Raw genomic sequence first — 16,135 nt, forward strand, 5'->3', positions numbered from 1 at the left:
ACTCGATAAACCTCGCCCCATACTTCTAGACCGACTGCTGTCCTTGCTTCAAATTCAAGAACTCTTCCACTTTAGCTTCCTTGACAGTGGCTGGGAAAATATTTGTCAAAAAATAATTCTTTAAATTGATCTCATGTCATAACTATCGGCGTTGTCCTCTGCAGCTCCAGAAGTTTCACTGCAGTCCACCACCTCTTGGCCTCCCCTGTCAGTTTATAGGTGGCGAAGAGGACCCTCTGCTCCTCCGTGCACTGTAATACTGCCAAGACTTTCTCGACCTCCTGCATCCAATTTTTGGTGGTAGTAGGATCAACTCCTCCTAAAAATGCCGGAGGATTCATCTTGGTAAAATTTTCTACAGTGCACCCATGCCCTGCAGACAAGCCTCCCTACTCTCTGGAGCTCCTAGCAATCTCAGCCATAACCTATTGAGTCACACTTCGTAATACCGCATCAGAATCAATCTCGTCTGCACTCGAGGGTCTTGCACCATCACTACCACTCGCATGGGTACTACCTCCACTAGGGTTCATCCTAAAAAGACAATAAACATGACTTAGGGACTTTATCCTTATAACTTACGCATCTAACCAAAATCCCTATCTTGACATCCTTATCTTATTTCAAGATTTAGTCCTACACTTTGGAAACACAATTCGGAAATAGTTTACTCTAGCTTTCCTAAAATCGTCACCCCAGGAGAAACATAAAAACCATCACGAAAGTCTTGTCTCTAACCTGCAGAACAAAACCTCTAATCCTTCTCCTAAACTCTGGCATTGTTTCCGCTGCACTCTAAAGTCTAAAGAACCTAGCAACCTACGTTCTGATACCAAACTGTAACGACCTACCTATTTTACCATAATCATTTTTTTTTTCATAATAACATTTAATATAACAATCATGATATATTGTTCAACTGATAAAACATAATCAACTTGGACCTATGAGTGCTAGGGATATACCTGAATTACAACTCTGATACCTAAGAAGTAGGAAACATAATTTACAAACATATCATACAACCAACCACAATACCTAAGTCCTAATAAAAATTATATATATTCAATCATCCACAAAAGACCAAAAGTAGCCTAGGGCCACTTCCTAAAAATAAATCTAACCCTAGGTCAACAACTCACCCTTCTGATAGGGTAACTCAGTCGGACTCTACTGTCATGGAGCTTTATCTGCTCCTCTACCTGGATTTCTTGAAATGTTTATCTAACTAGGGTGAGACACCTCTTAGTAAGGAAAATAAACTAATATCAATGTGTGGCGTTATGAGCAGTTTCATGTTATACATATAAATAGTATAATAAGCATATTTGGTAAAATATGTCTATAGTAGAACTGAGTAAAACATGATTTTTCATATCATAATAAAGCATACTAGATTTATATACATGAAAATCATCTTATATAACTGTACAATGATGAAATAACACCTAGGATAGATAGCTAGCTGATGTCATGTCTTACCCCCACATGACTAGGTTGTGCAGCCCAAAGGCGTAACCTAGTAATGGTTGGTCGACCATGTTAGATAAATCATAAGTCTGTAAGTATGATGGGCCTGCCCCACCTAGTCCCGAACTACTAGGGGAACAACTCCACTCTACACTGAAGCCACATCAACTGCCATCTCCCACACTACTGGTCGTGTGGTAGCACTGTCATAATTCTGAACGTATAGCTACGATACCATGCTCCTGAAAACTAAACTAAACCATAAAATCTGGGTTCTGATAATATATAATATGTTTCATATACTGAACATAATTGTTTCGTATTTCATAATAATATCTGACATGTTAATATTTCATAAATTCCATCTTATCATACATGATTATCGCATTTGCGCCAACATGAATCTCGACATCTGTGCCGGCATAACATAACATGAATCATGGCATCTGTGCCGACATAACATAACATTAATCACGGCATCTGCACCGGCATAACATAATATACTGAACATAATCTTTCTGTACTATTAAACATTATATTCATAAAATCATGGTTCCTGTATTATTTCATAATTGCCTTGAAAACTATCATATCATGTTTGATCTGGATAAAACATTCTATTCCAATATACATAATTATATGGAAATTTAAACTCATGTCACACAGAAATGAAAAACTTCCTGAATGTAAAATCTATTCCCAAAACCATATTGAAATTAGGAATAGCTTCCCAAGAGGGGGGGTGAATTGGTTTTTTTTTAAAAATTGTTCTTTTAGAATTAGTTCTTTTAAATTGTAAATTTTAGAAACAATCTCAATCAATCACAGTAAGATCAAACTCTCAATTTATGTAACAATATATGTGAATATTTGCTGCACTCAATATAAGCCCTGTATCACAATTATTTTTCTTCCCAATGTTCAATTTTTAAATAAACTTTCAGATTAATAGGTCAAGGATAATCAACTAACGTAGTCCCTTTCAGTTTCCACAATCAATGCTGATTTATCCAAAATGAATTACCTTCCAGTCTATTTAACTACCAAACATTCAGAATTAAAATTTAAAACAACCATGCAAATTATATCCTTGAAAAATAAAGAGTAAAGTAGAGAAAGAATAACACAAAGATTTTTACGAGGTTCAGCTTCAACACAGCCTATGTCCTTGCCCTTGGCCAAACCGCCAAAGGATTCACTATTACCGTTCCTTTATCAGCCGAAACAAATACAATTACATGCACTCCTTATGTAAGGCTATAGCCCACCTTCTCCAAACAATCTCCCCTTGTTTGGTCCAACGATTCAACTACTCAAATCGTCAACAAGCCCTATTACAAAAATAGAAAAAAAAATACGTACAAGAACTTGCTCCTCAAAGAGCTTATTAGTACAAGTTTAAAACACTAATGCACTTCAGTAAATTTAGAATATGAATTTCAGAATGAAGCTCTTTAGAAAATTATCACTATGGGTATCTTTCAATGAAAGAATCAACAACTTAATGATCAAACACAGTGAAATTTAGCAAGAACTTCTCTTAATTTTGAGCAAGGATGAGAGCTATATGAAGCACTTTCAGAAATTCAGAATGAGAGAGAGTATGACAGCAGATTGTGAGTTCTTAATGATCTTGGTGATTAAATCAATGTGTCTTTAGGGGTATTTATAAATGTATAAAACCTTCTTGCTTGTTCCCCAAAGGATACTCAGACTTATTTCCATATATTAAACTTATTTGAGTTTCCAAATATTTGAATTTCAAAAATTATATCCGTTGGAAAAACAAAAAAATGTCGCGAGGCAGACGACTGTGAAGTCCTGACAGTCGTCTGTCCATTTAATATAACTGTGAAAATCATAGGCAGAAAGGTGACAGTCGTCTGTCCTTTGAGTGGCAGTCGTCTATCATCAGAATATAAGGTCCATATGATGACAGTCTTCTGTCCATATGATGACAGTGGTCTGTCCATGTGTATTTTTAAGCCTTTTAGTAACATAGAAGGTGGACAGTCGTCTGGTGAAATCTACACAGTCTTCTCACTTTTCACTTATAGTCGTCTATCAGAGCCTTGACAGTCGTCTGTCATGCTTCTGTGTTTCAATAAGGAGTTTATCGATGAAACGGAGATTTCGTCGATGAACCCTGCTATTTCCTCTTTTTGAATTTTCCTTTTTCTCCCTTCTTTTATTATTTAATTACTATAATTATTCAAGTCTCTACATAATATGTGTTTTCTCTAGATGGCCGAATAGCTACCATGTCAACAATCTGTGTCAAAACTCTCGGAAATTAACAAAAACTTGCCACGTAGCAAGTGATGTCATGTTGATGTCACCTTGCTAAAAAAATTCAAAAAAATAATAATAAACAAAAAAGTAAAAAAAATAATAATAAGCAGTGCCACGCGCCGCCACCACTAGCTAACAAGTGGCTACTCTGTTTGACTTGGGTCAACTTGAGTTAACCCGTTGATCCAATTTAGATTGATTGAATCAGTCTGACCCGTCTGAACCACCAGTTCGATTTATTTAATTTTAAAATTAATTTTTAATTTTAAAAAATTAGAAAAAATAGTAAAAAGATCAGAAAAAATAGGTAAAAATCAGAAAAATAAATACAAATTATTTGAGTTATTTTGACATGGATAACAAAAAAAGTGGAAAAATAAAATACCAAAAATGAAGAAAATTTTCTTTTAAAATCTTATAAAATTGCAGAAAAATGTTGAAAATTTTTCAAAAAAATCTTAAATTTTTTGGGAAAAATCTAAGAATGTTTTAAAGACTCTTTTTAATCAAATTTGATAAATTTGTTTAATTATCATTTTTATATATTTTTTTTGTGTGCATGCATCCTAATGATTAAACAAAGGGTAAAGATGTATTTCATACCTCACCTATATTAGTTATGAGGAGGGTTTATCTAGTAAGGTCCCCTCATTCGGAACTTGTTGGCCTTACAAGGCTTAATGTCCTGCTTTGATGCTAACAAACAAGAGACTTAACATATTTGGTTGAGTAATGATGTCACGCCTCGAACCTGGTAATGGGACCCTAGGGGTGAATTAGTAACCTAACCTGTCTCTGTATCATATAAAATATCCATACACAGGACAATGAATGAGGGTCCGACCTGTGGGGTTCCCAGACACCTTATACACATCCATAATATAACAGAATATAAGTAGCAAAAAATGGTCTTTTTATATACATCCAGTACCATACTAGAGTCTATACAAAATAAAATCCAGGTCCATAATACAAAACACAACCTGGGTGTCAGCCAAAACCACAAAGACCACCCTATACTTACCTAAGTACCTCTTGCAATACACCGACCACTACGCTCTCAACTAAAAGGATGCTAGTTTCGGTTATTCGAAGGACCTAAAAAGTATGTACGTACAATAGGGGTGAGACACCTCTCAGTAAAGGCAGATATAGGTTGTATCAATGTGTGGCATATGAGTGTTATCATGATACACAAAACATACACAGTTAAATGCAATTCTAGTATTTTCACAAAATAGTTACAGTACAGTGCATATACGCACACACACATGATCAAGCAACCCGGTGTCGTCATACCCTTCTGCCCAAAGTCGGCCCACATTACACGGCATCCTCGGCACATAGCTAGTCCCAGACTCCCATGGCATCGTATCGGTACAACTGGTGGATCCACACCCTTCAATGATCATCCGGTAAGGCTCACGCCCTTGGATATAGAGCCGGATACTCTTACCAAACATGGCCAGCTATTTCATACGCCCTTGGATATAAAGTCGTACACTCTTTCAATACCTAGACAATTCGAAACCCAGTTCCTATTTCATTTTAACAAAACACAACTATGCATGCTTATATAACCAAAAAAATCACACTCATTTGGTAATCTAAAATCATGGTTTTCCAAACATATACAGTTTAAAAATTAAAGGCACAACCATCCCTATAACACGATATATATCACAATATATTTGCGGTTTTCCAACAAAACTAGGGATGCAGCCCGTCGCCCGCTTTTCCCAAAACTGTAATCATGAAAAACTCATAATTTTACCCATTAGATCCCCTTAAATGAGCAATCAAAATGCACACAGGACCGTGGACCACAGTTCCACCAAGTCCGATTTCAAAAATAACCTACATAAACTGAATCCCCTTACCTTTCCCCAAATGGTCAATCCCGAACTCTATGGCCCCTAAACAGTGAACCGAGTTCCCAAAATCTACAACGCACAGTACAGAAAATGCTCACAACCCTATTCTCTGCATAACTACCAAATCGAAATTGAAAACTGAGTCTTACCTCAATTTTGAGCCAAAACCAGAGAATGCTCAAAACGAAAATCCGATCCATAGAACTTGTAGAGAATCCTTCCTTGATCCTCGTGGTAAAGTCAGATCGTCGATTACAGTGATGTACGGCGAAGAAATCTAGAGAGAGAGAGTGTACGATGAGTTTCTAGAGAGACGGAGAGAGAAATTGAGTTTTCTTAATTGAGAAGTAATGAAAATATCTATTTATAGCCCTTTGACTCGGGCGTCCTTGTCGACGAATGGTATCCTCATCAACAAACCCATGTAGACAGCTCGCTGACGAAACGGTGACCTCGTCGACAAACTAGAGATTCCCTAGTTTCCTAAAACCTCTCGGCTTCTCCACGTCGACGAGTACCTGAAATTTGTCACCGAGAAACCTTAGGCCTTCATCGATGAACGCTGGCTTTGTCGACGAAGCCTGCTCAATTACCATTTTACCCTTATCTTAATTAATTAAATCCATATGCCACGGTTCGGGTTCTTACAACCTCCCCTCCGTACAAAAATTTCATCCTCAAAATTTGCAATCTCACATTCATGACCTCATCCACATAACCAAACATATACATGCAACTCTAGGAAGAAACTGATGACTACTACAACGCAGCCCCATCACAATATATACATACCCTTACTTATGGCGGAGGAATACCGTGGTTACATACAAAACCGTCTCAGGATTTCACAAACACACACTCCAAATGACTAACCACCTATTCCAACCCAAAGTAGGGTATACTACACACATACTCAGAACAACTATGGACACTTCCTTAACTTCGTGATTCTGCCACAATACTTTCACTAATGGTATATCCTTGGTACGTAGCTTTTGAACTTTACGGTCCAGAATCTGAATAAGTACCTCCTCGTACGTTAGAGTATCCCCAATTTCCAAGTCCTCATAACTCACAACATGCAATGAATCCAATACGTACCTCCTCAACATGGATACGTGAAATACATCGTGGATCTTCAAGAGTGCTGGGGGTAGTGCAATCCTGTAAGCTACCGGACCCACTCGCTCAAGAACCTCGAATGGTCTGATATACCTAGGGCTCAGCTTGCCCTCCTTCTTGAATCTCATCACCCCTTTCATTGGAGCGATCGTCACAAATACCTTACCCCCCACCTCGAACTCTAATTCCTGGCAGTGAACATCTGCATAACTTTTCTGCTGACTCTGAGCTGATCTAATTTGATCCCAGATCAAACCCACCTTCTCAGATGCCTACTATACGAGTTCAGGTCCTAACACCTGACGTTCACCAACCTCATTCCAATACAGAGGAGATCGGCACCTCCAACCATGCAGAGCCTCGAACGGTGCCACCCCGATACTAGCCTGGAAGCTGTTGTTATAGGTAAACTCCACTAGTGACATAAACTGTATCCAGCTACCACCGAAGTCTAATACACAAGCCCGCAACATATCTTCTAGGATCTGTATTGTCCTCTTTGACTGTCCATTAGTCTAGGTTGTTAGCTTTACCGTGAACCTAAGAGGGGGGGTGAATTGGTATTTTTAAATTTTATCTTCTAGGTATTCCTCCTAGCAACAGTATGTTCACAAGCCTAGGGTCAATCTAGTGCCAATAATGTAAATATACCAAAAATTAAATAAAGCAGTTTAAACAATCATTCAAGCACTAGAAAGCAGTAAAGAGAAGATGACACGCAGATATGTTATCGAGGTTCGGCCAACTGCCTACGTCCCCGCCTTGGCTAACCAACACAAGGATTATCACAATACCATGCTCACTTAAACGAGTGGAGCGGCACCTATACAAACTAGGTCAAATTACCACAGGACTGACCTCAACCTTTACAACAATCCTTACCGGGCTGGATTACCGCCCCCTCAGGCCATGCCTGGAATCTTTCAAATTTACAATCAAAGGTACAATACAAGAGTGCTTTCACGTAAAGAAGATTTGTACCACAAATGCGCACACACACAAATACCACAGATGATTTAATAATGTAAGCTCTGTGTGGTCTAAGTATTTCAACTCTCAACAATGTTTTCTATCAGTGTAGCAAGTACGTGAGAGTGTCAATGATAATCTGTGTATTTTAGAGTGTTCAAACAAACGTGTTCACACAGAGTATTAAACAGGCCTCAATAATATAACTCAATAGAATGTGCCAATCCCATGAATATATATATATATATATATATATGCTTGGACTGCAAGATATAAGTAATCCTTGTACTTAAGCAAATGATATAGATTTGAATGGATATTACTACAAAGATTAATATATCACACACACAAATACCTTTTCACAAATATATCAATATGAACACCACAAGATATTCGAATATGTTTGAAATTATTTTTGCGAGCCCCAAACAAAATACGAACTTCCTAAGATATTGCAACGAGAATGCAATACTTGGGAAGTCACCACAAGTCTTTCTTAGGGTAGGCTTATTGGCAAAGCCTCCTAAGAAAACTTAGGTTATGCTCTCAAAAGATCGATTCAAATATACAACAATATGGAGAGCAAACCTATATATAAGAATACTCAATACACTTACAAAAAATATGGATGGAAGAAGAAGGTAAGCTTGAGTAGGTTTCAAAAAGATTTGAGCACTGAGAGGCAAGATAGAATATTTTTTGCTTGAGAGAGGATTTCTTAATCTTTTTGTTAATCGGTGCTTAATCCACCAAATGAAGGAGTATATATAGACATGCTGAAAATTTTGACCGTTGGGGACTTATTAGGGATTATTGGAAAAGTTTAATGACACTTAAGATAATTTAACCCTGTTAAAAAAATTATTAACCGCGGTAAAAATAGGACCAACCCGAGAGGTCTGGTCGACCAAAAGTGGTTCGGTCGACCAGGACTCAAGTAGCTCGGTCGACCAGGGGTATTTTGAACTAAGTGGCTCGGTCGACCGGAGAGGGCGATTTGCCAAATTTCTGAGGTTCGGTCGATCGGCCCCATTTTGAACTGAGTGGCTCGGTCGACCAGACCGTTGGGAATTCTCCCAAGACCCCTCGGTCGACCAGGTAGTTGGAGTACAAATCTGGTCGGTCGACTAGGAGGTCAAAAAGTTGACTCCCAGGAGGTTCGGTCGACCGAGGTCAAATGACCTATAAGGGCTCGGTCGACCGGGCCTAGGTCAAACAGTTGACCCGGACCGGTTTCGGTCGACCAGGCCAGATTGAACTGAGTTGGCCGGTCGATCGAAAGTGCACCAAGTGTGCATTTTGGTCCCGAATTGACCCAAATAAGTCTATTTCAAGTGCCTAATAAACATATGTGACATATGTGTGTGTCCTAAGGTCACTTGGGGTCCAATTTGGAAACACCGAGAAAGTCCGGTGTCGGTCAACCGAAGGTGCACCCTAAGGTCCTATCTCATCCATGGTTCGGTTTGAGCTCACAAATTAAATCATGCATGTGATGTGTGTGCTTATTACAAACCGAAAACCCTAATTACTATTACAGACAAATTTCATTTAAAAACTATTACAATTAAGAGTATGAAATTGTCTTCAAGTCTTTGAGCTTTTCACGTGCCACTGAAGATATGCTAATATGAACCTGCACATGAACTAGATATTTATTAAATACAATTGTATTTGTCATTATCAAAACCAGGGTGTGACCTATAAGGTCAACATTCTCCCCCTTTTTGATGATGACAAACCCGATTGGCAAAACTATAGGGTTAAGCCCTAAGAGGGCTCCCCCTCACAAGATGCATCCAATCTGCCTCTCTTTCCATCTCCCCCTTTTGGCAACAGCAAAAAGGGTCATCATAATTAAAGGTCTAGGCATGGGTTGTTCAGTACATTTATACAAGAATAATTTTGGAAAGGGATTTTGAAAAATTTCGACAGAGTGCCGTTTGTAAATAGGACTTTCCAAAAGTAAACCTGTATAAGTGTAACCTGTTTTGAGTTTATATTTCCTAACAGTGTATCCACAACTACTCAAACAGTTCAGTATGGTCCAACACAACAAATAAACTGTCAAAATGGCCATGAATTGGACAATGATGCAATCATAGATAATAGTCAATATGAACATGCAATAAATGAACGTATGACATAAGCACCCAATCAACAACCAATTTTCACAATATCTCAAGCAAAAAGATAAGTCAACAATAAGATCAGTTGCTAAGACTTGAAAAGTTCGCATAAGAGGGCTCCCCCTAAAATTATGCAAGTTATGAGGCATTTTAGTTTAGGAAGCTTCTCTACTGTGCATTAAGCCTAACTCACGTCTAATTTGTATGAATCTATCCTCAGGTAGTGGCTTAGTGAATATATCGGCCCACTGTTCATTTGTGTATACAAACTCAAGAGCCACATCTCCTTTTTGCACATGATCACGAAGAAAATGATATCTAATCTCAATGTGTTTAGTTCGTGAATGTGAGATAGGATTTTTAGAAATGTTGATTGCACTAGTATTATCACATTTAATCGGTATTGTTTCATAGTGCAATCCAAAATCCACAAGTTGTTGTTTCATATAAAGAGTTTGGGCACAACAACTTCCAGCTGCAATATATTCAGCTTTGGCGGTGGATAAGGCAACTGAGTTTTGTTTCTTAGAGAACCAAGAAACAAGAGATTGTCCTAAGTAATGACAAGTACCGGCAAAGTCAGCATCAGTGTAACTAGCAATCTCAAAGGTAGTGTGCTTAGGGTACCAGAGTCCTAACTCTATAGTTCCAACTAGATACCTAAGGATTCGTTTAACAGCTTTCAGATGAGATTCCTTAGGGTCAGCCTGAAATCTAGCACACATGCACACACTAAACATAATATCAGGCCTACTAGCAGTGAGATATAGGAGACTTCCAATCATGCCACGATATAATTTTACATCAACAGGGATCCCTTGCTCATCTTTATCAAGCTTTATAGAAGAATTCATAGGTGTGCCAAGAATTTTACACTCTTCCATATTAAATTTCTTTAGCAAGTCCCTAATGTATTTAGATTGGCATATGAAAGTTCCATGATTAGCTTGCTTAATTTGTAGACCTAAGAAGAAACTAAGTTCACCCATCATGCTCATTTCAAACTCACTTTGCATGCATTTGGCAAACTCATTACACAACTCATCATTGGTTGCTCCAAAAATGATATCGTCCACATAGATTTGAACAAGGAGCATATCATCATTTTTGGACTTGATGAAGAGTGTAGTGTCAATTTTGCCACGGGTAAACTCATTTTCTAATAAGAAACCACTAAGCCTCTCATACCAAGCTTTAGGAGCTTGTTTCAATCCATACAGGGCTTTAGACAACCGGTAAACATGATCGGGATATTTATGACTCTCAAAATCGGGTGGTTGTTCTACATATACTTCTTCATTAATATAGCCATTTAGAAAAGCGCTTTTAACATCCATTTGAAACAATTTAAAATTTTTAAAAGCGGCAAAGGCAAGTAGCATACAAATGGCTTCTAATCTAGCAACAGGAGCATATGTTTCATCAAAGTCAATCCCTTCCTGTTGGTTATACCCTTGGGCAACTAATCTAGCTTTATTCCTAGTTACTATCCCATTTTCATCTTTCTTATTTCTATATACCCATTTAGTTCCAATGATGGTGTGCTCATTTGGCCTAGGAACTAAGGTCCATACTTTGCTTCTTTCAAATTGATTAAGTTCTTCTTGCATGGACATTACCCAAGATTCATCTTCTATGGCTTCTTTAATATTTTTAGGTTCTTCTTGGGATAAGAAAGCGGAGTGATTTACTATATTTCTCAATGATGATCTTGTGGCTACTCCACGGGATGGTTCGCCTATGATTTGATCTTTAGGATGATTTCTAATGTATTTCCAATCTCTAGGCAACTCTTGATTTCCATTTTCATTATCTTCAAGTGATTTTTCGTTTGCTTCTTGATTTTCACTTGCATTATTTTCAATGGACATTTTATCTAAGCATTTTCTAATATCAATATCATCTTCATCATCTTTATTAGAAAATGGATTAGATTCATCAAACATAACATGAATAGATTCAATCACAGTTAAAGTTCTTTTATTGAAAACCCTATATGCTTTACTATTAAGTGCATAACCTAGGAAGATGCCTTCATCAGATTTAGAGTCAAATTTTCCTAGATGCTCATTATCTCTAAGCACAAAGCATTTACAACCAAACACATGAAAATAGGAAATATTAGGCTTATGGTTGTTCCACAATTCATAAGGAGTTTTATTAATTGATGGTCTAATTAACACCCTATTCATAACATAGCATGCAGTATTAATAGCCTCGGCCCAAAAATATTTAGGTAAATTATGCTCATTCAACATAGTTCTTCCCATTTCTTGTAGTGACCTATTCTTTCTTTCAACTACACCATTTTGTTGAGGTGTCCTAGGTGCAGAAAAATTATGTGATATGCCCTCTAAGTCACAATATTTTTCTATGCTTTCATTTTTGAATTCCGTGCCTCTATCACTTCTTATGTGAGTGATTTTATATCCTTTTTCATTCTGAATTCTTCTGCAAAGTTTGATGAAATGTTCACATGATTCATTTTTATGTGCAAGAAATAACACCCATGTGAATCTAGAAAAATCATCCACAATTACAAAAGCATAAGATTTACCACCAAGACTTTGCACAGAATTAGGCCCAAATAAATCTAGGTGAAGCAACTCCAATGGTCTAGTAGTAGATATGAATTTCTTTTTCTTAAAACTAGACTTTGTTTCTTACCCATTTGACATGCATCACAAATTTTGTCCTTTACAAAAGACATTTTAGGCAAACCTTTAACCAATTCTTTTCTAACAAGTTTAGACAACAAGTCCATGCTAGCATGCCCCAAACGCCTATGCCACAACCAACTAGCTTCATTTATGGCAGAGAAGCACGTTACTTGTTATGAAGCTAAATTATCAAAAGATGTAGTATAAACATTTTCATGTCTCTCAGCAGTAAAAAGCACTTTGTGGTCCGTTTTATTTTCTACTATGCATTTGTCATTTTCAAAAGATACTTTATATCCTATATCACACAATTGACTTATGCTAAGTAGATTATGTTTCAGTCCATCAACCAACAGGACATTATTAATAGTAGGAGAGGAATCCTTACCAACCTTACCTACCCCGATGATGCGTCCTTTGGCATTATCGCCAAATGTCACATAGCCTCCATCCTTGGGAACAATTGAAGTGAATTTTCCCTTGTCACCGGTCATGTGTCGTGAGCACCCACTATCTAAGTACCACCGATCCTTGGATGAGGATGATTTTAGGCATACCTGCAAAATAAGCTAAGTGACTGATGCTGGTCCCCAAATTTTATTGGGTCCATGAGGGTTAGTAGCAGGGTCTCCTTTAACTACCCATACCTTCCTAATTTTAGCATGCTTATTCCTAAGTGGACAATCAAATTGAATGTGACCAATCTGTTTGCATTTAAAACATTTCAATCTACACTTAGGTTCTTTAGGAGGGATATGAGATTTTGACTCACGTGTAAAATGTCCTAAGTAAAGATTAGGTCGTCTAACATTTTTAATGCCATTAAAACCAAGACCCTCTTTACTTAAGGAATTTCTTTGGGCACCAAGTAATTTTTCAAAATTTTCTTTGCCCTTTGTGAACTTAAAAATGATTTTGGAGCTATCCTCCACTTTCCTCTCAAGCTCAGCAATCATGATATCTTTTTCTTTTAAAATAGATGCATGAGAGGTTTTTGCCATATTAAACAATTTTGACCAATTTTCACATTTCTTTCTCAAATCATTTTTCTCTTTGGTCATTTTGCCAAGCAATTTTGAAACACGAATATATTCAAATTGCAATTCTCTAAATGTAGGCATGCTGTCAGAATCACAATCATCTGATGAATAATAAGAAGATGATGAACTAGAAGATGATACCTCATCCCCGTGTGCCATTAAGCATAGATTAGCGACCTCCATGTCACTATGATCTGAATCCGAGTCGCTGCTGCTGAATTGGTCCCATGAAGTCCCAGCCTTCATGGCTCTCTTCTTTTTCTTAGCCTCTTTTTTCAGTAGTGGGCAGTCGGGTTTGATGTGCCCCACTTTGTTGCAGTTGTAGCATGTAGGAGCATTTGATTTTTCCTTTCTTTTACTGGACTCTCCCTTCTCATTAGTGGAGTCTCTATATTTTTTAAACGGCTTCCTATTTTCCCTGAAAAATCTACTAAACCTTTTGGTTAGCATTGCCATTTCCTCATCAGTGTCAGACTCACTATCTTCACTAGATGTGTCATTTGATGCTTTTAGTGCAGTCACCTTCTTAGCCCTGTTATGCTCATTAAGTCTTTCATTTATGGACAGTTCATAAGTGATCAAGGAACCTATCAGTTTATCTAAGCTCATGGCCTTAAGGTCTCTACCCTCAGCAATGGCCGTAGCCTTAGCTTCCCAAATAGAAGGTAAGCCTCTAAGGATTTTCCTGATCATCTCATATGTGGGATAGGTCTTTCCTAATGCATGCAGTGAGTTTATGATGTGTGTGAATCTAGTGTACATTTTCTGAATGGACTCACCTACATTCATCCTAAAGGCCTCATACTCACTGGTCAACATATCTATCCTACTGTCTTTCACATCTCTAGTACCCTCATATGTGACCTCTAACTTATCCCATATTTCTTTTGCAGTTGAACATGCCATAATCCTGTTAAATTCATTTACATCAAGACTACAATATAAAATATTCATAGCAGTGGCATTAAGACTAACAGCTTTCATATCATCATCATCATATTCATCCTCAGTCTTAGGAACCCTAGCTGCACCCTCAATTCTCATAGGGACATAATTTCCCTTGGAGACAATCCTCCACACCTTCCAATCAGTATTCTGAAGGTAGATGCGCATCCTCTGTTTCCAGAAGGTGTAATTAACACCGCTGAAAACGGGAGGTCGTGTGGAAGATGGTCCCTCAGGGAAAGGGGTCACGGAGCTATGAGCCATGTGTGATCTTTGTGCAAAATAACAATTAGTCTATGCTACGTGGCTCTGATACCAATTGTTAGCTTTACCGTGAACCCAAGAGGGGGGATGAATTGGTATTTTTAAATTTTATCATCTAGGTATTCCTCCTAGCAGCAGTATGTTCACAAGCCTAGGGTCAATCTAGTGCAAATAATGTAAATGTACCAGAAATTAAATAAAGCAGTTTAAACAATCATTCAAGCACCAGAAAGCAGTAAAGAGAAGATGACACGCAGATATGTTATCGAGGTTCGGCCAACTGCCTACGTCCCCGCCTTGGCTAACCAACACAAGGATTATCACAATACCTTGCTCACTTAAACGGGTGGAGCGGCACCTATACAAACCAGGTCAAATTACCACAGGGCTGACCTCAACCTTTACAACAATCCTTACCGGGCTGGATTACTGCCCCCTCAGGCCATGCCTGGAATCTCTCAGATTTACAATCAAAGGTACAATACAAGAGTGCTTTCATGTAAAGAAGATTTGTACCACAAATGCGCACACACACAAACACCACAGATGATTTAATAATGTAAGCTCTGTGTGGTCTAAGTATTTCAACTCTCAACAATGTTTTCTATCAGTGTAGCAAGTACGTGAGAGTGTCAATGATAATCTGTGTATTTTAGAGTGTTCAAACAAACGTGTTCACACAGAGTATTAAACAGGCCTCAATAATATAACTCAATAGAATGTGCCAATCCCATGAATATATATATATATATATATATATATATATATATATATGCTTGGACTGCAAGATATAAGTAATCCTTGTACTTAAGCAAATGATATAGATTTGAATGGATATTACTACAAAGATTAATATATCACAAACACAAATACCTTTTCACAAATATATCAATATGAACACCACAAGATATTCGAATATGTTTGAAAGTATTTTTGCGAGCCCCAAACAAAATACGAACTTCCTAAGATATTGCAATGAGAATGCAATACTTGGGAAGTCACCACAAGTCTTTCTTAGGGTAGGCTTATTGGCAAAGCCTCCTAAGAAAACTTAGGTTATGCTCTCAAAAGATCGATTCAAATATGCAACAATATGGAGAGCAAACCTATATATAACAATACTCAATACACTTACAAAAAATATGGATGGAAGAAGAAGGTAAGCTTGAGTAGGTTTCAAAAAGATTTGAGCACTGAGAGGTAAGATAGAATATTTTTTGCTTGAGAGAGGATTTCTTAATCTTTTTGTTAATCGGTGCTTAATCCACCAAATGAAAGAGTATATATAGACATGCTGAAAATTTTGACCGTTGGGGACTTATTAGGGATTATTGGAAAAGTTTAATGACACTTAAGATAATTTAACCCTG

This window comes from Malania oleifera, chromosome 11, assembly GCF_029873635.1.
Source record: "Malania oleifera isolate guangnan ecotype guangnan chromosome 11, ASM2987363v1, whole genome shotgun sequence".
Classification (NCBI taxonomy): Eukaryota; Viridiplantae; Streptophyta; class Magnoliopsida; order Santalales; family Ximeniaceae; genus Malania; species Malania oleifera.